This window comes from Panthera pardus, unplaced genomic scaffold (assembly GCF_024362965.1).
Source record: "Panthera pardus isolate Hobbes unplaced genomic scaffold, ASM2436296v1 HiC_scaffold_16, whole genome shotgun sequence".
Lineage (NCBI taxonomy): Eukaryota > Metazoa > Chordata > Mammalia > Carnivora > Felidae > Panthera > Panthera pardus.
This window is the reverse complement of record NW_026526721.1, coordinates 45240188-45261869: the sequence shown is the minus strand read 5'-3', so window position 1 is coordinate 45261869 and position 21682 is coordinate 45240188. Positions and strand designations below refer to the sequence as shown.

The 21682-nt window shown below is 35.7% G+C and overlaps 1 protein-coding gene and 1 pseudogene across 7 annotated transcripts in view; one reads left to right on the top strand and one right to left on the bottom strand.

Annotated features, from left to right (window-relative positions):
• Positions 1 to 21682, bottom strand: part of EPHA6 (EPH receptor A6) — an 858920-nt gene that overhangs the window by 157391 nt on the left and 679847 nt on the right. The gene's annotated exons all lie outside the window — the stretch shown is intronic.
• Positions 7745 to 8001, top strand: LOC109266200 (signal recognition particle 9 kDa protein-like; annotated as a pseudogene).

The following is a 21682-nucleotide window of genomic DNA, read 5'->3' as shown; positions in this document are numbered from 1 at the left end:
ATTGGTTACGTTGGTTAATTTCAGCTCAGGTCATGATCTCATGGTTCGTTCAGTTTGAGTCCAGGGCAGAGCCTGCTTGCCATTCTCTCTTTCTCCCTCTCTCTGCCCCTCCCCTGCTTGTGTGCACACTCTTGCTCAAAAGCAAACAAACAAACAAACAAACAAACTTAGAAAAAAGAATACTAGATTGTAAAAAAAAACAAAAGAACATAATCATGCACAGGAAAGAAAAAAGAATATAAATGCAATTATCTCAAAAGAAATTTTGAGAAAAACAAAAGTGTGTAGAGCAGACTTTAAATAATTTTAATATGCTTCAGATTTAGAGATTTTTACCTTTCTTTTTATTATTTTGCCATATTATGTGAAATTGTTAACTTAGAAAAGATGTCCATTATTTTAACTCCTTGAAAGAAACAAAATACAAATATTATTTTATTGCTATGATTACATTGATTACTATTTCTATTGTTGTGACAGCCTGTCATATTTAATAGCAGCTTTCATTTTCCTAAACCTGCTGCATCATTCATAATGGCTTTGTGATGTTTCTTTACTGTGAGTTAAAAGGTCTTTCATTTATTGTGGCATTTCTTCCTTAAGGGACTGTCATTTTTTAATATATGAAACAAACAGAAAAGCTGGTGTACATGAATACGTATTCAATTGAAATATGATATTATGTGATAATAATGCCTTATCAGTTTCCTCCTTAGGGTCAGTCATGTCAATAGAGATTGCATGAAACATTATAGCTCTGTTTTCACAATTGAATAATGAAGCTGAATTTATTTGTTATAATTCCCTTATCTCTTAATCTACAAGAAATTAAGTTCAGGAACCTCTGGGATTTGATATGAAGTAATTTTAGTCTGGTTTGCTCTACTGCTTAAGTTGCTGGCCCTCGCTGTCTTTATTATTTTTTTTTAATACGTAATTGTAGCAAAGAAAAAAGAGAGACACCAACCAAGAAACACACTCTTAACTATACTGAAAAAAACTGATGGCTATCAGAGGGGAGGTGGGTAGGGCGACGGGTGAAATAGGTGATGGGGATTAAGGAGTGCACTTGTGATGAACACTGGGTGTTGTATGGAAGTGTTGAATCACTGTATTGTACACCTGAAACTAATATTACACTATGTAAACTATAGTGGATTTAAAATAAAACAAACAAAACAACAACAAAATAAATAAGCAGTTGTGGAACTTATTAATTATATTGTAGTTAAAGAATGAACAACATCAAACACCTGTAGCAGGATAAATATAAATGTCCATCAGTATTTTGTTTTTACGTGCATTCAACAGACTCTTTGTCAATATAAATTAGATTTTTATTTGATGAAAGTATTCCTTTAGCCACTACAAATTTGAAATATAAGATGTGCCACTTCACACATGCTTTTCTAAATCTCAAACAAGTGAGTTTCCAATTTGTTAGTGATCTGGAGTCGGTGAGTTAAAGAGACACCAGGATAGGACACTAGCATTATATTATCTCTAATATAGAGTTACCAGATAATTAGGTGTCCTGTATTTTTATTTGCTAACTCTGGCAACACTACTCAAATATAATTCCAAACACTTTTGAGTATCACACTAACAAAAGACACTATTAATACTGGTATAAGGTAAATTAACATAAGTTACTGGCTGCAGGAGTTAATTTATCTGTCCTTCAGTAGTTCAGTGGTTGTCAAGGATGCTTAGGGAGTACTGCAAATTATGACTGGGGAAAGACATTATTTAGTGAGTGAGGGTCCGCATGTGAACTAAAGGCATCGTAATAACTGGTATACCCCCTGCACAAAGGAGCATTTCCCTCAAAATGCTAGTAACACCACTGAGAAACATTGTCTGAGAGTAAAGCATCCTTAAAATAATGGTTGCTAGTAACCACAGCGTAAAAAAGCAGAAGTTGACATGGCCCGAATTTTGACATCTGGTTTGATCAATTAATGGAGGATTCTGATTGTCCAGATTATCTGAAAGTAATGTGGTCTATAGAGTAACCAGTTTTCAACGAGTTATAGTAAAATATATTTAACACTTAAACCAAATGAAACAAAATTTCATTTTGATATTGCAGTGATCTCTTTGAAATAACTTTACATTGGACATTCAATATCGTTAAGAATTTGTGTAAAAAGTTGACTATGACTTTAAACTCTACGCCTTAATTTCCTTATACATAAAGTGAAAATAACAATTGACCCTACCTCATGGGGCTGCTTGTAAGGGTTAAATAATCATAAATATAAGACAATATCCTTAAATGGTCCTAATTTCTTTTTTAAAAAGGAAATCTCTTTGGGTGAGAAACCGAGGTAGGCTGATTAAATTTTCTAATGCAGAACTACCGCCTGCCACCACTCACATACACGAAAACCGAACAGATAAAAATCCCTTCTTTGAAGATCATGCATCAGTAATTTAACTTTGTCTGAAAAATTTAATAAAGGAAATATCCCTATAATAATGAATTTTTTTCAGATGTGGCTACTTCAAATTGTCTCCATCTTGTTTTGTTTTTGCAGATACACATTTTGACCTATGTGTAGAAAAAGAACACCTAGATGCAGTTAAATACAGTTTAGAATTGTAAACTGGAAATATATGCACCCATGTGTATTAAATAAATTGTAAATAAAATATATTCATAATACTCTCCATGTATAATGCTCAACATTTTTATTGTTAGAGGTGTATACTCAGAGAATTTTGGAGAATGCTTGTTTAAACAATAAAACAGTGAGAAAAATGCTGAAGTATTTATGAAGGAAAACATTTACTTCAAGAGCTTGAACAATTAGGGCAAGGCCTTGATTTCACCTGGCCTCAGGCAGTCATCCCAGAAGCCATGTTGTTCCTTATACAGTGGTTCTCAACCTTGTGTATACATTAGAAAATAGGTAGTCAAGGTCCAAGCAAACATACAGAACACACAGAAAACGGAAAAGCCACGTCTCCAACTGCTAAAAAGAGCTCTTTGTCAACTATAATGTGATACAAGGATGATCTACACTGATGCAAAAAGAAATCACAAAAAGTCCTAAATATGTAGCATCTCGTGTATATTGTGCATGTGTGGTATGAGTATTATTTGAAATCAAGTGTCAAAATAAGCTGAACTTAATCATCAGATCCTATAGTGATACATTTTATGCTGTTAGTATATAAAATGAATATTATGTCAAAATAATTTTATTCCTTTTGTATTTTATAATAATATAAAAGGTAACAAAGTATAACTGAATAAATACATAACATAAACAAAGCAGTATTCACATAGTAAAGAGTTTTGGCTCAAACATGTTTACTGAAAAGGGAATGACTACAATTTTGGAGAGTTGAGAATTGAGTATGTATGCATCAGAGTAGAGATCCTTTCTTCAGCCTTAAGTATCCAGTATTCAGTTCTTTAACAGGCATATGGTAGCTACTACATGACTGCGTAGTTTAGGTTAATGATGGTACCTCTGAGCTACAGTGTGAATGAGCAAAGTTCAATGATAACATAGTCTGTTAAACCAAAGGCTATCTCAAGGGCTATTTTTCTTGAGGAATTCTCACTTCAGAACGTTCAAAGATTCTCTACTCGTTCTCTATACATATGCCTGCCTATCCATCCGTATGTCTATCTACCTGCTGTTTGTCTACCTGTCCATTCCACTCATCCTGCGTCAGAAAGTGTGTTTCCTTCCAGTCCTAGTGTATCTCATGTTTTCTCTCCTGTGTGCCTCTCTTCTATTTCTGTTCCAAAAATTTATAGAGCACACATTCTCTCTTCTACCAAGAGAAGTACAAACAAAACAAAACAAAATCATAAGCTCATTGTTTGTTTGAACATATGCTTCCTAATTTTTTGTGATGGTGGTTGAAGCCTCAGACTCTAAGAGTTATATGACCATTGAAGGAAGACCAGAAACAGTAAGAAGCCATTTTTAAAAAAAGCATTTAAAGAATACATTTTTTTTTTTTTTTTACTCCAAAGAAATCTTTAATTCTCTTTACTTAATAACATGCAGGAAAAACTAAGCTGCTGTGCCTAGTTTGGTGGAGAAAAGATACCTGCCTCATCGTGGTGTAGTAGGTGTGCCAGCTGGGACCCCAACATTGTCTGCTTTAACTTGATCAGAAGTTGCACAGAGTAGGGTTTCAATAAAGGCAAATGGAATAAGTGGATTGAAAAAATGGTTAGATGAAAAGTAATAAATTGCTCCTTTGGCAAATATCTTGCGAGGATCTAAAGGAGTACTGAGCCTGTTCAACTGCTTCCTAGGCCAACAGCCTAGATGAGACCTAATTATCAATTAGGCCTAACATGTGAAAGGGAACTATTACATTCATAAATAACTCATTCATACACTTATTCATTTGTTCAGTAAATATTTTGAAGCACCTATTTTTTTTTGTTTGATTTTTGCACTACAACATACATTTCTAGTACAAAAAGAGGAAATCAATTTTTGATAGGACACTGTTATTTTCAGGAAATGATTCTAACTAAGCTAAGCCAAAGTTACAATTACAAAATCTTTTCATTTCCTAAATTATTATAAATAGAAATATGCCTACAACTAAATTCATGTTTTCCTCTTTAGCTAGCTACACAGCTAATCTCCATGAAGATTCTGCAGCACCAAATACAATTAAAGATCATGCAACCATTACTGTTTGTTTTTGGCTTTTTTTTAATCCTTCAGGTCACTGCAATATGAATTTTATAGATTTATCATCCTGTTGTTGTTCAATAGGTCACAATAAAAGTATTGAAGCAAAAAGGGTAGTTTCATGGCTGGATTTTTATGAGTTATTTCTGCAATGCTTTTAAAAAGAAATTTGTAGCTTTCCTTGAGTTATTTTTGAACTTTTAGGATATGCATGACAAATTATGGTGGTTCTATTTTTTTAAAGCTAGCATTAACAAAGAGAATTAAGATATTCTGAAGCTGATCAAAAAAGACATTTATTAAAGTATTTTTAAATTTATATTTAAAGTAGACATTCTCTGACTCTTTAAAAACAAATGTTTTAAATGTCTGAGTTTCCTTATCTGTAGAATGATGAACTTGGGCTAGCACTTAGCCGAATTTCCTTTAAGTTCTAAAAATCTGTTTACATAATTTTTATCCCATTTGTTACATTGAATTATATTTTCCCCAAATACGGATTATGTCCAGTGGTCTTACCTATGTTTGTATGTGGTGGGACTTGGAATCTTAATTATTAAAAAACTGTCCTGACTAAATTTGCAATATGCCAACACATTCATCAGTTTTTTGAAAATGCCTAGGCTTGAGACCAGAATTTTGATTCTACCATTCATCAGCTGATTCATCTAGGGTAAATTATTTAGCTTCTCTGATACTCAATTTCTTCATCTGAAAAATGGAGCTAATAATAAACATATCACTTATACTGGTTTACTGCACATCATGGGAAGTGCCTGTTAGTGGCTAAAAGTAAGCGTTCAATAGTGAGAGAGAAATATTATCTTCTTTAATTCCCTAAACTTGACCTACCATGGCATATCTCTATGCCTCCGTGACATTTCCTCTTGAAAAGCCCTTCTGGCCTCTGGTTTCTGTCAAAACATGCCCGACATACCCAGGGAGAACTCATATTCTTTCCTCTGTGCCTCCATTTAGTCTTAGCTACTAGAACAGAGGTAGAACACTATCATAGATACATTATTTATTTGTTTACAATTTTGTAATACCAAATGCAAATGCCTTTATGGCCCTTCGGGTATAATAAATAGGTATATCAAATTGATGACCAAAAATAACTGATGACAAAGGCACTGGGTCAAATGAAAGTTCTGGCTAAGGGCAACAAATTCAGATGTTTTAAACAACACTGTAGAAATCAAATCAAAAACATACCTCTTAGCTGAGTTCAGCCTGTGGGCTGCCATCAGGTGACTTCTGGCTTACATATCTGTCTTTTCTAGTAGGATGTGATCCCTGAAGAACAGGGACAAGTCATGCATGTTTTATTCTCCTCTATATGTCCAGTCCCAGAGCTTGCACACAGTGGGGGCTCGATGTAATGTTTATTGAGTTGAATTAAAACCACCTTTATATGAATAGTTCAAAGGCAGTTTGACTTTATTTGGACAAATAACAGACTGAGTTTTCTTGATATCAGAGATTTTAAAACCATGTATACTCTAATAATATAAATATCCTCAAAACTGTGTATAATTATTAAAGTTCAATGAGATTTGTGACTTTCCACGAAGTGCTTATGAAGAAGCACTTAGGAATGAGGGACAAGTAAAATTCTAATTAAAAAATTTAAATTCTAGAGTTCTTTTATCTAAGAAATGGTGAAGGGGTGACCTGTACTTGAAAAGCATGTCTTCCTGATGGAGTCACCACACAGGGCCTTGGTCAGCGGACTGCTACCCAGCTTTTCTTTCTGGGGTCAGACTTCATATGTTCTTTAAATAACACCCAACAGCAACAACAACAAAACCCTATATGTTCTTTTATAAAAATGCTTTTTACCTCGGGTGCCAAGGTGTCAGTTAAGGAGCTGCTAAGCAGCATTAATCCATGCATATGAGAGCTAGATCTATTTAGCTTTGCAGCCAGAGTGTGCTATGTATTTAATATTTATAAACTGTGGGTATATCTGTCACATTATTAAAGGGAAGTTTGTACACTTGATAAAGAGGTCATGAGGCAGGCTGCCTCTGCCTCTTTGTAATTTTCTAAGGCTGCCTTCAGTCGGGATTAGTCATTGGTTGCTAGCATGTACCTTGCTGTCAGGTGTATCACACTGTTGTCTCTCATGTACAAAGCATGAAAGAGAATGTTATGGATTTAGTTTCACTTCCAGATATGGGTGGTAACATCATTGGCCGTCTTATCTACCAAAAAATGTGCTAAAACATAATACCAAACATGTCTCATTAAAGGCTAAGTGATTGAAATTCCTTTCAAAGACCTGTTAGCTTTTTAAGGTCAGAACGGTACTGATTTGGAGAGAAGGCAAACCAAGAAACAGACTCTTCACCATAGAGAACAAACTAATGGCTACCAGAGTGAGGTGTAGGTGTGAGTGTGGGTGGGGGGGTGATATAGGTGATGGTGATTAAGGAGTTCACTTGTTGTGATGAGCACTGGGTATTGTATGGAAGCACCGAGTCACTGTATTGTATATCTGAAACTAATATTACACTGTATGTTAACTAAGCGGAATTTAAATAAAACCCTAAAAAAAAGAATGGTATTCATCTGACATGTATGTGGTACGGACTAGATAACAAGATAATTTGGTTTAATAGTTATCATTTTGAGAATTTGGTCTTGAAAATAATCAAGGAACACAGTAAGTCTTGAAAATAATTGAGAATAGCCAATAGAGAACAAAACTAATCAAGACCCCAATGACTTTACATCAATTCTGATACCGTAAGTGTATGACTGAAGTAGTACCATAAAGGTGTGGTGTTGGCAAAGACATGTCCACTTTTCCAGCCAATTTGCACTCAAGGTAAACATGTGGGATTTCCTTCCATGTCCCTACCTGCGTGGTGTAGACACTTAGGTGGACACCTCCTTGAGTCCTTTCAATTCAGATCATGTTATTCCTCATTAAAAAATTTCACATTCTCCTTACTGATGAATTCAAACCCAAAGAATAAGTATGGTTTCAGAGGTAGGTGGGCCAGGTTGCACTGCTTCCAGTCCAGGCCTTGCCTCCTTTCCTATTCCTTCATGGGCTCAAGATGCTGCAGTACCAGACTCGGAAGGAATTTAGTCTCTTGGCCCTGACCTTGTCAGTCCTATCAAGACACGTGTGGTTCTCAAATATAGACATTCTGATGGGAGTTTGTGAATTAAATAACAAATGATTTAGTTTGTTTGGTGTATAGAACAGACCAAGATCAAGACGCAAATTGAGAAATTCCATAGTCAACTAATGCAACTTACAGTAGCCAAGGAATCCCGCAGTGTTGCCATGGAAATGGACCAAATGATTTGAAATGAAGACTGTTTTGTCATATTCTTAGGAAGTAAATATCTTTTGAATTTGAGAAAGTGTTGGTACAGAAAATACTTTATGTAACTAAGTGGGCTATTCAGAAGCTGAGAGATCATTTTTTTTTTTTTGTACTTTGTTTTCTAATGTTTACTTTAGAGAGTGAAAAATGTAAATGCTTTCAGTCAGGAAGCTTTTATTTAGTTTTGGAAATTGAACAGGAAATGCATCTATCTTGCAATTTTTTTGCACATTATTGGATGTTGGTCAAAATATATAACTATATTCTCTGGTAATTTTGTATCAGTAATTTGGAAATGAGATATCAATTCTTCCTTAAATTTGGTCAATCTCTCTTTAAAAGAAAATTAATTGTCACCATTTTGCTAGATTGATCTATTTCTTCTGAAGCATAAAATTTATGCTAATGATGACCAACAAATATAAAATATGGTAATGGAATTAATTGCACAGCAGTGTACCTATTTATTAGCATAGTGTCAATATCTTAAAGTTACTACAAAAACAAAAATGCTTTACTTTAAACTTGTCAAATTTAAACTATACTTTTAAATATAAGGGATTCATACTATCATTAGCTTGTTGAGCAAAGACTTACTTTGAATCTAGTTTTCCATGTTCAAAAACAGCTACAGTTACTTTAAATGCATACTGATCACTAATGGACTGAAACTACCATATTACAGAAATATTTGCCACATATTTCCCATTCATATTTTCTGAGAAGTGCTAAGGGTTTTTGAACTGTTAAATCTTTGCATACCTCTATGACATCCCTGCCCATTTCTGTACTAACCTAGGTGTTAAGCATGACTGTCATAAATGTTATACTTTCTTTTTTTTAAAAAAATTTACATTTATTTATTTTTGAGAGACAGAGTGAGACAAAGTGAGAGTGGGGGAGAGGGCAGAGAGGGAGACACAGGCTCGGAAGCAGACTCCAGGCTCCAAGCTGTCAGCACAGAGCCTGACACGGGGCTCGAACCCATAAACCTCAAGATCATGACCTGAGCTGAAGTCAGACGCTCAACTGACCGAGCCACCCAGGTGCCCCATAAATGTTATACTTTCTGTTAAACTGAAAGTATGGTGTTGTTTGATGTTTATCTTATATTTGCAACCTAAATTTTATCACCTAAGTGTAATGTTCACATGTTGATTACCACATTATTTTTTTTGAGAGAGAGAGAGATAGAGAAAGCAAGCAAGCAGGGGAGAGGGTCAGGGGGAGAGAATTTCAAGCAGGCTCTATGCTCAGTGTGGAGCCCGATGTGGGGCTTGATCGCATTACCCTGGGATGACGACCTGAGCCGAAATCAAGAGTCAGCCACTCAACTGCTGAGCAACCCAGGGACTCCAAGATATTTTTTGTTAAAAAAATGGTTTCAAAAATTCTTGACTTTTTACTCCAAACACATAAGAATTTTCATTGTTACTTAAATGTGTGGCTCACTCCTTCCAACACAAAGTAAGAATGCCCTATCTTGGCCTGACCCATTCTAAATGCCCTGATTAAGTGCCATCTCTTTTAAGAGGCTTTCTGTTTTCTCACGGCTAGAATAATATGCCCTCTTCTGTGCTCCCTCAGGAGGCAGTAAAGCTGCCATGGAAAGCACACAGGTGCTGAAGTCAGAGGGGCTCTGTTTCAAGACATTGCTGTGCCCTAGCCTGCTGGATGACTGTATTCAAGTCACTTCAACTCCCTGAGCCTCAATTCCCATTTCAGTAACATGTAGAAAACAGTCTGTTATGAGGACAATTATACAAGACAGTGTTTTAAAAAAATATCTGATACAAAGCAGTCACTCACATAAGGCCTCTACCGACCTTTCTTGGCTCTTTTCCCTCTCTCACTTACATTTTTCCTTGCTGTATAATTGTTTCTGTTCATGACACAGCTTACAATAAGTTCTTTGAAGAGTTTCTCATTTTTGTATTTTTATTTCTGACAGAACTGGGCATGGTATGCTGCATACAGGGTCAGTTGTGAAGTATACACAGGAGTATACACAGAAGTTCCTTTATACACAGGAAGTATAAAGCACATCCACATCTCCCTGACTCATGACAATGTTACTGATGGTTTTGAGAGCAGCTTCTGAGGGTGGAATGACAAAATCCATGTAATTGGTTTAGTGGGTTAGTCAAAAATAGAGTCATTAAAAGTGTTATGGCATGCAAAGCCATACTCTCTAGCTCATATGCTCTTTATTCTCAGACAGACAGATGGGGACACTTAATGACACAAACAGCCAGACAAGGGGCCTTCATACATACCCTCCACTTCATTTCTTTCAGTATTCTATACGTGTCCTCTCATTTATGCATTTAAGGGACAAAGAGAGAGAAGATTTCAAGGGCAGAGCAATCTTGACTGCTTGAGCCCAAGAGAAATGTGCAGCACAGAACTAAGGATGATGTTCTCTGAGGGAGAGACTGACTCACCATTCATTTTCTGTGGGCCTAATTCTCCTAGATCTGAGCCAGCAAATTCAACTGTGGCCTGAAGCAAACTAATAACAGTGTTGGGATCTATGTCTAAATATGATCATAAGTGTGAAATGGGCTTGAAGAGAGTCAGGCCTTATTCAGTTTTATGTATCTTTTAATTTTTATTGAGGCCATTCCCATTTTTAAGCTTGGTGCCTTTAGGAACCATATTAACTTCCAGGTCTGATCTGAGGTAACACTCATTGCTGGTAATAAGGGAGAAAAATAGAAACAGGCTCAAAGAAGTCTGATTTTATTACTCTTAAGCCACATGAACTGGGCCTGTCCAGATTGCCTAAAATAATACCTCCACTGACAATCTCCCAGCCCCTTGCTGTGCCACCATTTTCACTACTGCTGACCATTAGGTCATCCATGGCAGCCATTAGACTGAGTTCAAAATGAGGGTCGAGGTACATCCTATTCTGTGAGAATTGCTGAAGGAGATTCATGGATTTTATAAAGAGAGAAAGCGAGAAAAAGGGAGCTAGCAGGTGTTGTTCACTGTTGAAAATGCCCCGATCAATGTATTTTTCAGAGCTAATTCCAAAGCGGTTCCAGCCTCTTGTATTATTAGATTACTGGTTCACTTAGCATACACGTTTTTTTATTATGTTTTCAATATTGGCTTGGATGTAAATTTGGGTAGTTTGCTAAGGTATTCTCGTGGTGGTGCATGATTATAGCTTCTTGGATATAGCGACAGTGTGAAAGGAATGGCAGCTTCTGACATGATATATCTGGAAAGGAAAACATTTGGAAGCAGTTTGAGTGCATTTTATTTCTGCATGGACTCTTTGGGCACCCAGCCACTTTCAAAAGCATTATTTAACAAATTATGGCACCACAAAAACTATTTTATGCTCTGGATGTTAGTTTTCAAAAGAGGAACCAATAAATGTCTGGAGTAGAGAGAAGTACTATCTAAGAGACGTACTGGAGTGAGTTAAAATTAAAAGGACATTTATATTTGTAAGTGAAAAATAAAAACTTACTGCTTTCAAAGTATTACATTCAATTTTATTGCTACTTAAATAGACTCATTTTGTGTACATGTTGTGTTAATAGAGAAAAAAGATGTTTGTTTATTGATACTTTTAAGGAGCTGAATTATTATATAGTGATGAGTTTATCACCACATTTTATAGTTTCAGAGTTTAGGGAACAATGATGCACTTTTGTTTATATCTGATTTCTAAAAAAAATCCAAACAAAATGGCTCTCTCATTTACCCTTTAAATACTGGCACATGTGCTCTTAAGTGGAGCAGGCCGTTGTTATTGTCTGAGCCATAGGTAAATATTGTGTCATATGAATCACCCTTTAGCGTCAATAAGGTTGGGCCAGTGGAGAAGTGGGGTGATGAAACTACTCCCTGGAAGAATGCTGCTCACCCATGTGAGGTAATTTTAGTGTGCTGGCGGAGGTAATTTCCTAAATGGCACCCTGGTGCCCTAGAAGACTTAATTCACTTCAGCTGAATGAGCAGTTGGATCAAGCTCAATCATGGAGAGTTACCCCATTCATACTCAAAGGCATATAGATCTCAAATTGAATATTCTTTAATTGGGTGCATATAACTTTAGGGTAACCTGGGTGCAGGTTTGGGAAAATATAAATGAATGCAGCCTAATTAGAAAGCTCTATTTAAACTTGCTTTTCAAATCACATTTTCGCAGTACTAGATGGCAGTGACCTAAGAAGATGGAGTACTTCCAAGAAAGGAAAAAGCAAGTGACAATTTCACTGCTTAACTGTAATCACAAACTCTTAGTTTGGAAAGAGTCCCAGAAAGTTCATATTTAAGTACAGATGTAGGTATAATCTAGCAAACTGTATTTATAGAAAAGAAGTGCTGGCAAAGATAAATAATAGTGGAATAGGCTTGTCAAGAAATAAACAATGAAAAGGAGATAGATTTTTGGGTAAATGACATATATAGATCAAAGAAAATTGTTGCATAAAGATAAAGTTGCATGTTTGTGTGTGTATGTGTGAGTGTGTTTATAAAGTACTGATTCACCAGACTTTAAGCACAATCTCATACAATGAACAAATGTGAGACTTTCAAATATTCAGTCTTTAATGAGACAAAAAAGTAGTTTCCTCAGATTTTTTTAATTTATAAAATGTATATCATGAAAAAACCATAAGAATAATCACTAGGTGAAGATACCCCATCTGAAAGAACTTTTACAACCTAATCAGCCTCTTATATGCTGGACGTTCACAAATGGAACAACGTTGGTTTATTCTTAATGTTGGAGTAAAGTTCTACATCCCTAGTCATGCTCTGACCTCATGGTGGCCAAGATTGACAGTGGCCCGTAAATATCTCTTTCCTCCTTTTTCGTACTTTCAGATTCCTTGACTTTTAGCTGGGACATAGCTGGCCAGAATAAAGACCATATTTTTTCCAGCTTTCTTATGCATCCAGATGAGGTTATTTGATTAAGTTGTATGTGATCAAGTAAGTGTATGTGTCCCTAAAAGGAGGAAATAGACCATGTTTACCGTTTCCTCTTTCTGAAATCATGGGACGTAAGCATCCATCCTAGGCAGTGTGCTAAAGACAGCCCACTCAAGGATGACGCCTGCGTCTTTGAAAATCATGAAGCCCTCCTATTAGCCATAGATTGCTCTGAATGTTGCTTACGTATGAAAGAAATAATTTTTATTCTTTTAACCCACTGTTATTTGGAATTTTCTGTTACTCCCAACAGAATCTAATCTTAAACTGATTTTTGATTTGCCTCCTTTAACATGCCTGGTTCCTGAATTAACTGTACCAATATCCTATGATTGCTTTATCTCTTCGAATTTGAAACAGCCTTAATAATTATCATTTTGGCTATTCTAGACTATTCTTCATTTTGGCTATTCTAGACTATTCTTGTACATCTCCACCATTAGCTAATTTCTATGAGGCCAATATCCTATGATCTTGTTCACTGTATCCTTAACACTTAAAAACTGATAAATGACCAGATGAATCTTATCATATATTTTCTACCATTTTTAGATATAAACCTTTTACTTTTGACAAGAATTAATTCTGATTAATAAATGCAAGCACCCCACAAGTCATTTCTAATCTAGTTTTAATGCCATAGTTTTGTACATGAATGAGTTTTTATTTTTACCTTTCAACCATAAAATAAAGTGCATACATAAAATAAAGATGGTATGCTTTGAATTTAGAAAAACAAGTAGTCTGCCTCAATTGAATTCTTCTTCCACTTCTGTAACTTTGGGATCAACCTGAGGACAGAAAATATTGCTGACCCAAAAAGAACCCAAGCTTGTCAAGATTTATATGTCAGGGTATACTTAAGCCATTCTGACAGAAGACTTCCCCAAACTTTGTGCCTCCACCTGAATGTCAGCTGGTCAGGCTGGTTGGTGAGTGGAATGGAGGGAATGTTTGAAGGGTAAAACTCTCTAGGGGGTGAGATCAATACACTGTTTGTCTCCCACTGATACTACGAACATCATAGGTAGATGTAGCTGCTCCGTGATTACTCAAGGGAAACATTTACTGAATAACTTTTGTGGAATGTGTAAACTTCTTGAAGCTTTATAGAAATCTAATACATTTTTTGGACAATTTTATGATGTGTATTTATAATTTATCTAGAGGATACAAAACAATTTTTTTTACAGAAGTATAATTAACATACATTATTAGTTTCAGGTATGCAACATAGAAACCTAATACATTTTGATGGAACTCATTTGTCATTGACACATTCTATATAGGATGGGTATTTTCTCTAGGAAAAAAAAGATTTCACAGAAAATCTCTTTTGAGATAGCCTTCCTATCAAACTCCCCCATTCCTCAGGATAGCAAGGATCTAAGGATCATAACTCCTATAATTCTTTCTCCAACATACATACACACACACACAAACACACACACACACACACACACACACACACACACACACACACACACACACACCCTGTATCCTTTCACTTAGTGAATGGACTTGACCATTCAGCTAATTGCTAAGTTGGAAACTTGAGGATCATTTAGACCTCTCTCACATTTGTCATCCTAAGATGCAGTGTTCTATGGATTCCATGTAGAAAATATTGTTGTCAGTCATCTCCTTCTTGCATCTTTACCACAACTGTAAAACTTCTTTAAGTCCACCATTACTTTTACTCGGGACCACTGGAGCCATTTGTTAATTGACTTCCCTATCTTCAGGTTAGCGTCCCTCCAATTGCCCTTACATCAGCTGGCAGGAAGGCATTACCAAGATGCAAATGTGTTTATGTGATTTCCCTGCTTAAACCTTTTAAAAGCTCCCCACAGATTTAAGAATAATGCTTATAATTTAAATTACACTGTAATGCACAAAGATATTCTTATTAAAATTTAAACACTTCAGAACAGTGAAAATTCCCTTTTATCATTCATTTAATCCCTGCCTTTTACTGCTATCATTTTGATGTGTGCACTCTCAGATGTTTTTGTATGCTATGTATGTTTATAAAAATAGATATGTAAATATGCTTCTTTATGTTTAAACTTGATTACATGTCTTGGAGACCCTCCTTGATATTGGTCTACCTCCTTTTTAATTGCATCATAATATTCACTAGGACAAATAAGCAATAATTTATCTAACCATCTCCTTCTTGGTATTTGGGTTATTGTGTGTATATTCAGAATAGTTACATCATTGTAGGGTTTATGAGTTGAACAATATGTTAATTTTAAAATATGATAAATACTTTCAAATAGTCCACAAGAAGTCTGTCAATTGTGTCAATTTATACTCCTACCAATAGTGAGTGACAAGTATGTTCTTATTTTCTCATCCCCTCCCTAGCAGTGGTATTATCAATCTTTTGCTAATTAGGTAAAAACTATTTAAATTTTTGGTATTAATTTGCATATCTTGGGTAATAGTGAGATTAAATACGTTTTCTTATTTTTACTAATCATATTTGTTTTTATGCAAATTGGCTACTCATATATTTGCTCCATTTTATATAATGGAGTCTTTTAAAAGTGATTTGTAGGAACTCATCATCTAATTTCCATACTAATCATTTGCTTAATAAATATTGCAGTTTTTCTCTTTATCCATTGTTTTTCAACTTGTCAATCTCTCTGGCCACATGTCCCAAAATTGCTTTAATCTAATAACCCTTTGCTCCCAGAGTAAGGAAATGCTTGTAGGCTTATAAACCTATTAACCTGTTTCACATTTCTATAGCTTCTTCCTACATGTTCTTTCTGCTAATAATATATCCTTTCCTCACCCTTCTAACCAAATTAATTCTTACTCGTTCTTCAGGACTCTGCTTAAGTGTTAATTCCTCTAAGAAAGTTTCTTTTATTCTCATTCTTCTTTAGATGGATCTAATGTGCTTAGCCTGAACCTCATGCACTCGTCCATTACCTATTATTGCACTCAAGTATCAATCCTCCACATCTCTCGTCACTTCTACTAGACTTATATACTCTTTGGGAGTACAGATGGAACATTATTTGTATTAGAATCCTATTAACTGCTCAATATATGTTTGTTGATTGAATGACTCTATAAATTCAGCCTTTAGGATAAATTATTAAAACCATTTCTCTACTTGATAATGCAATTTGGATTTCTCTGAGAGAAACCTACAGTTCTTCTCAAAGCAATTAAATACTTTCTTCTAAGTTGTTTAAATAAAAGAGGGTGAAAAGTTATTTGGTGCACATTATATGATAGGTTGATAAATAATGTAATATTAAAATATCATGGCTATCATTTAGGCAAAGTATCTTAGAATTGGGAAGAGCCTGAACATTGTGGACATTCTTTTACTGTTCTATTTGCATCTCTGTAACTATGCTCTGTGTCAGTCTGTTTCATCGTTGGGCTTTCCGAACTCATATAAAATCAATACAAAATTTGCCTTCGTGCAACTTCCATCTGTTGGTTTTCACAGTTGTATGTAACAACACTTACCATATCTGGAGAATCCTATTATTGCCACTTACATTTTCTTACTACATTTTGACTGTAGGATAAACATATCTTGATCTATTAGACACTTATTTTAAGTCACACCACCTTAGTTACCCTACTGTTGGAAAAAATATACTTGGTCAATATTGCCTTTAAAATACGTTATCTGGAACTGATCACAGTACACCAGATATAGACTATTAAAGGAATCCTTCAGTCATTCAAAATGGTCCTTTTCCCAATGATATCAATGGAACCAAAAATGTAGTTAGCTTTTTGGAAATAGCCATGTCACACTGTAATCTATTATTGAACTTGTGGCCAACAAAAATTCACTGGCATTTTTCAGTTGACCAGCATTAAAGCCTTACTCTACTTAATATAATATGAAAGCACACTGTTTTATATTTATTCTTTTAAGCTCTTGCTTGTTTTGGCCCTTGTCAGGCATCATGAATTCCTTGTATGCGAGTAAGAAGAATATTATTACCCTTTCTACCCTTTACATATTTTCAAAATTTCTTTATTTCTTTTTTACTGTTTATTTAATTTTGAGAGAGAGAAAGAGAGAGAGAAAAGATGGCAGAGAGAGAAGCAAAGATGGCAACCAGGCTCCACACCATCAGCACAGAGCCCAATGTGGGGCTCAAACACACAAATCTTGAGATCATGACCTGAGACGAAATCAAGAGTTGGATGCTCAACTGACTGAGCTACTTAGGTGCCCTAGTCCAACAATTTCTTTTTTTTTTTAATGTTTATGTATTTTTGAGAGAGAGAGAGGGAGAGGGAGAGAGAGAGAGAGAGAGAGAGAACAAGCAGAGGATAGGCAGAGAGAGAAGGTGACACAGAATCCAAAGCTGACTTCAGGCTCTGAGCTGTCAGCACAGAGTCGGACGCAGGGCCCAAACCCATGAACTGCAATACCATGACCTGAGCTAAAGTCAGATGCTTAACTGATTGAACCGCCCAGGTGTCCCCAACAATTTCTAAACTACGTCACTGGGAGGCAGAGTTATTCAAAATAGACAAAGTTTTTATTAAAAGGCCGTGAGTTTGGAATTATTCTTTACTAAGAAATTTGGCTGTTATTTTGTCTTTTACTTAATTCATCAGTGTCCTACATCTAGAGGTGCAATATAATCTATATGCATTTTGTTATGAAGGTGTGGGCAGAAAGCAGAAGATTTCATCTAACATAATGAAGGGGCATAAGCTTTAGAGTCAGACAGACATGGATCACAGCTTGACTTTGACACCTACAAGCTGTATGATACTGCACAAGTTACTTACCATCCTTGAATTAAGCTCTTTATTTGAGAAATGGAGAAAACAAAAATTAGCTTTGTAGTGTTTGTGAGGATTTGTTAAACTATGTATGAGAAATGTGCAACATGGTATCTGGCACATAGCAGGCAATCAACAGGCAAGTGAGAAATTGTATCAGATTAAGTTGGTCACTCATGAGCCAGCTATGTAACAACACAAAGGAATCCTAAATTAATTTTTAAAAAAAGTCTTATACATTCATTCTGCTCTTGGATTTAAAATCTGGGAACCAGAAGGCCAAGAACCATGTGGTGTATAATTTACTATGATTCTGTTACCTAGCTAAGGTCTTATATTACCGTGAGTGCCTTATAACTCAACAAGTATGTTAAAATATCACATAAAACACAAATCAGGAAAAAAGGAGCAACTAAGGGATTAGTGTTTAAGATCACATAAGCATTAATCAGAACCATATAGATTTTTTGGTCCAAGAAAGCTTCTACTTTAGATAAACTGCCAAGATTAAAAGGATAGTTTGCATATATGGATAAAATGCTGACTAAAGGAAAAAAGTAAAACTGGATTAAAATAACTTTATGGTTATATGAACAGAAAGTGGCAGCAGAGGTATACTGAAATGCTGCTAATGTGCTACACATTGCAGTGTTGGTCTTGAGTCCAGAGCTCTTTTATAAGCAAGTTTCATTGACCTTCTACATTTCACATTGACCTTGATGCTTATAAACACTGCAGGGCTTGGCAATTAGTCTTTGGTGAACTGAGAATTCACTTCTTTGTAGGTTCTTATTGTTCGATCTCAATTAAAAGCTATTTAATGGCAAGTTCATGGGGAGTCAAAGTAACAGAAAAATTAGGGTCTAATGTATGTTGTGTAGTGTGAAATAGAGAAAAGAGTTTCAAGTTGCAAGGCAGACTTTCTTTTGTCTTAGGGAAATAAGATTTATGACTTACATGTAATTTTTGTCCTTTGAAGGTTACATCATAATGAAATAATAAGAAAAAATGGCATTTGAGATGATAATGCAGTAGCCAGGTCACTGAGAGAGTGACTTCTCTAAAAGTACAAGAATTTAACTCACAACTCAGCTTTAGAATCTATCAATTAGCACTTACGTTTTGGAGAAATTACCTGACATAAGCGATTGTTTCAAAAGACGATATTTTAACTCTAGAACTTTTTAAAAAAGGAGTGTTTTCCTCTTGAATCTTCTTTGTGTCAACCCCTATAATCCCATTTCTACCATTTTACCTCTGGCCCTTACTACCCTTAATTGTGACTATTGCAATAGGCTGCTAATTGGTCCCTCTGCTTCTACTCTTTCCCTATTTGGGTTTATTAAGTTCCTGGGCTACCCTGGGAGCAGTATTTTGTAACTACTGAGACTGCTGCCCCAGATGACAACTCCCTACTGTGATACATGTGACGTGTTTCTATGTGACAACAGAATCTGACCTGGGCTCTGCCCACCATGTGCAATTCCATTCATCTGGGACTCTACCCCTGAATTTGGGCTTTGAGTTTCAAACTGTTTTTCCCTGACTCTCTATGTGAACTATTTCAGTCTGACCTTTCTCGGTTCTTAACAGAATCTGAAGATGACTTCTTTGTTGCCACATTCTGGCTTCTGGACTCTACAGTTGCTTGTAGAAGGATATTATTTCCTTGCACTCTGGCCGGAATTTAACCTCTAGCTTATTCTAGCCATTTTGTACACCACCCCTTCAGGAAGACTTGTCATCTTTCTATTCTTCAAGACTTTCTAACATTCAAAAAAACCTTTCTAGTATTAAAAACTTTCTATTTCATTTTCAGTAGGGTTAAAATAGTATGGTTTAGTATTTAAGGCTTTCCATAATATGATTTAACATATCTTTTGGATTTATACCCTAATACCTCATCGTGTAAACCTAATGCTTAAGGCAGACTGAGATGCTCCCTATCTCCGAAATACAGAAATGCTCTTCTTGTCTTTGTGCCTTTGCTCATACTGCTCCCCTGACATAGCATCCCTGGCATATGATCTTTTTGCTTGTTTGAATCCCAGGCACCTTTATCCTCCCAATTCATGGCCTTTTTCCTCCATAATATTCTCCTGACCACTCACTTCTATGACTCCTTCACATTTGTATTTGTATCACAATTTTATTTCATTTTCATGTATTTTTTTTACTCTACTTACATGGACTTCAACCATAAAATTGCTGTTGGCAGCTGGGTAACATGTTAGTAGTGCAACCCAGTAATCGTGCCAGTGGATACTTCACAGTAAAAGAGTTTCTTTCATATAGAATTCAACAGGGTTTGATTCAACAAAAGCCATGGTGACTTACATAATGCCCCTCTGGTTCTGCATCCTTGTACAGAGAAAAGCCATCAGAGGGTGATGGTTGATCACAGCAAGCATTTGCTCAACATGCAACAGGAAAGAAGGAACTCTGTTATTTTATATAAGTGGGTATATTTTTACATGCATATTGGAAAGTACCAGTAGCTACAGAAATAATGTTTATAATAAGTTCAGTGTTTTAAATATATGCTGATGCAAGAATAAGAATTCTTTCCAATTAAAACAGAAGTCTTGCTCTAATCTTTTGTCATGAGAAGTATTTTTATCAATGTATATAACATTTACTATGTTCTTAATATTCACAAATACATTCTTAATAATATAAATATATATTCAGTTAATCTTCCTAACAATCCAATGAAAAAAGAACGACTACATCCTTTTTTTTTTCTTTTGGCAGAGAAATAAACTTGTTCAAAGTCACCTAAATAAGTGACAGAACAGGAAATATAAGCAACCTGATGAGAGAGATAAGTGTATGTAAAATAATAAGGGTAACACAGCATTTCAGATGCCAAGTTAGATATTTGAGGAGGGCACAGTAGGGGAAAAAGGAAGTCATGATTCTATAGGAAGTAGGGACGCCTTGATTTGAACCTTAAAAGGAAAAGTGATACTAAGAAAGAAGAGAGGAACATTCCAGGCAGAAGGAGCTGCTCTAGGGAGTATGGTGCTCTCTGAGCACTTTAAGTGATTGAATGGAGCTGGAACATGTACAGCAATTATCAAAATGATCTGAGAGAGGAAGCAAGTGCCAGATCAATAGAGGACTTGAATACTCTACTAAAAAACTTGAACTTTCTATATTAAACTGTGAGTAAACTTGAAAACTTTTAAGCAGGGGAGAATTTTATCTGTTTTGCATTTTATAAAGATCACTCCTGCAGCTCTGGGTAGAATGAGTTGGAGAATGGCAAAAATGGAGGCAAGAGATAAAAGTTATGTGATTCTCTCTTTTTTTAAAAAAAATTAATGTTTATTTATTTTTGAGAGAGAGAGAGACAGAGCATGAGCAGGGGAGGGGCAGAGAGAGAGAGAGAGAGGGAGACACAGAATCTGAAGCATGCTCTAGGCTCCGAGCTGTCAGCACAGAGCCCGATGTGGGGCTCGAAGCCACAGACTGGACTGTGAGATCATGACCTGAGCTGAAGTTGGATGCTTAACTGACTGAGCCACCCAGGCGTCCCATGTTAATTTAGAAAAGAAATGATGAGAGAACTTAATAAAGTTAGTAATGAAGATGAACTGAGGGAGATAGATTTAAGAAGCAAGAGAATGTGGATCTGGATTAGATGTGAAGAGTAAGAGAAAGGGGCAATCTGTGATGCATCCTGGATTTATGATGAAGGAGAAGCAAGAAAGATCATGACTTCTGTTTTGGACATATTCTGAGTGGTGTATTTGATATCCAGATGGAGAAGAGCACCCAGCCATTGCATATTTGGAGCTCGGGGGAGTGGTGCTGGCTATGACTGAATTTGGTAATGCATGAATGGTCAGGATGAGCACAGTAAAAAGAAGGTTGGGGGTCAAATATTGGTCTCCACAAACCTTAAGGGCA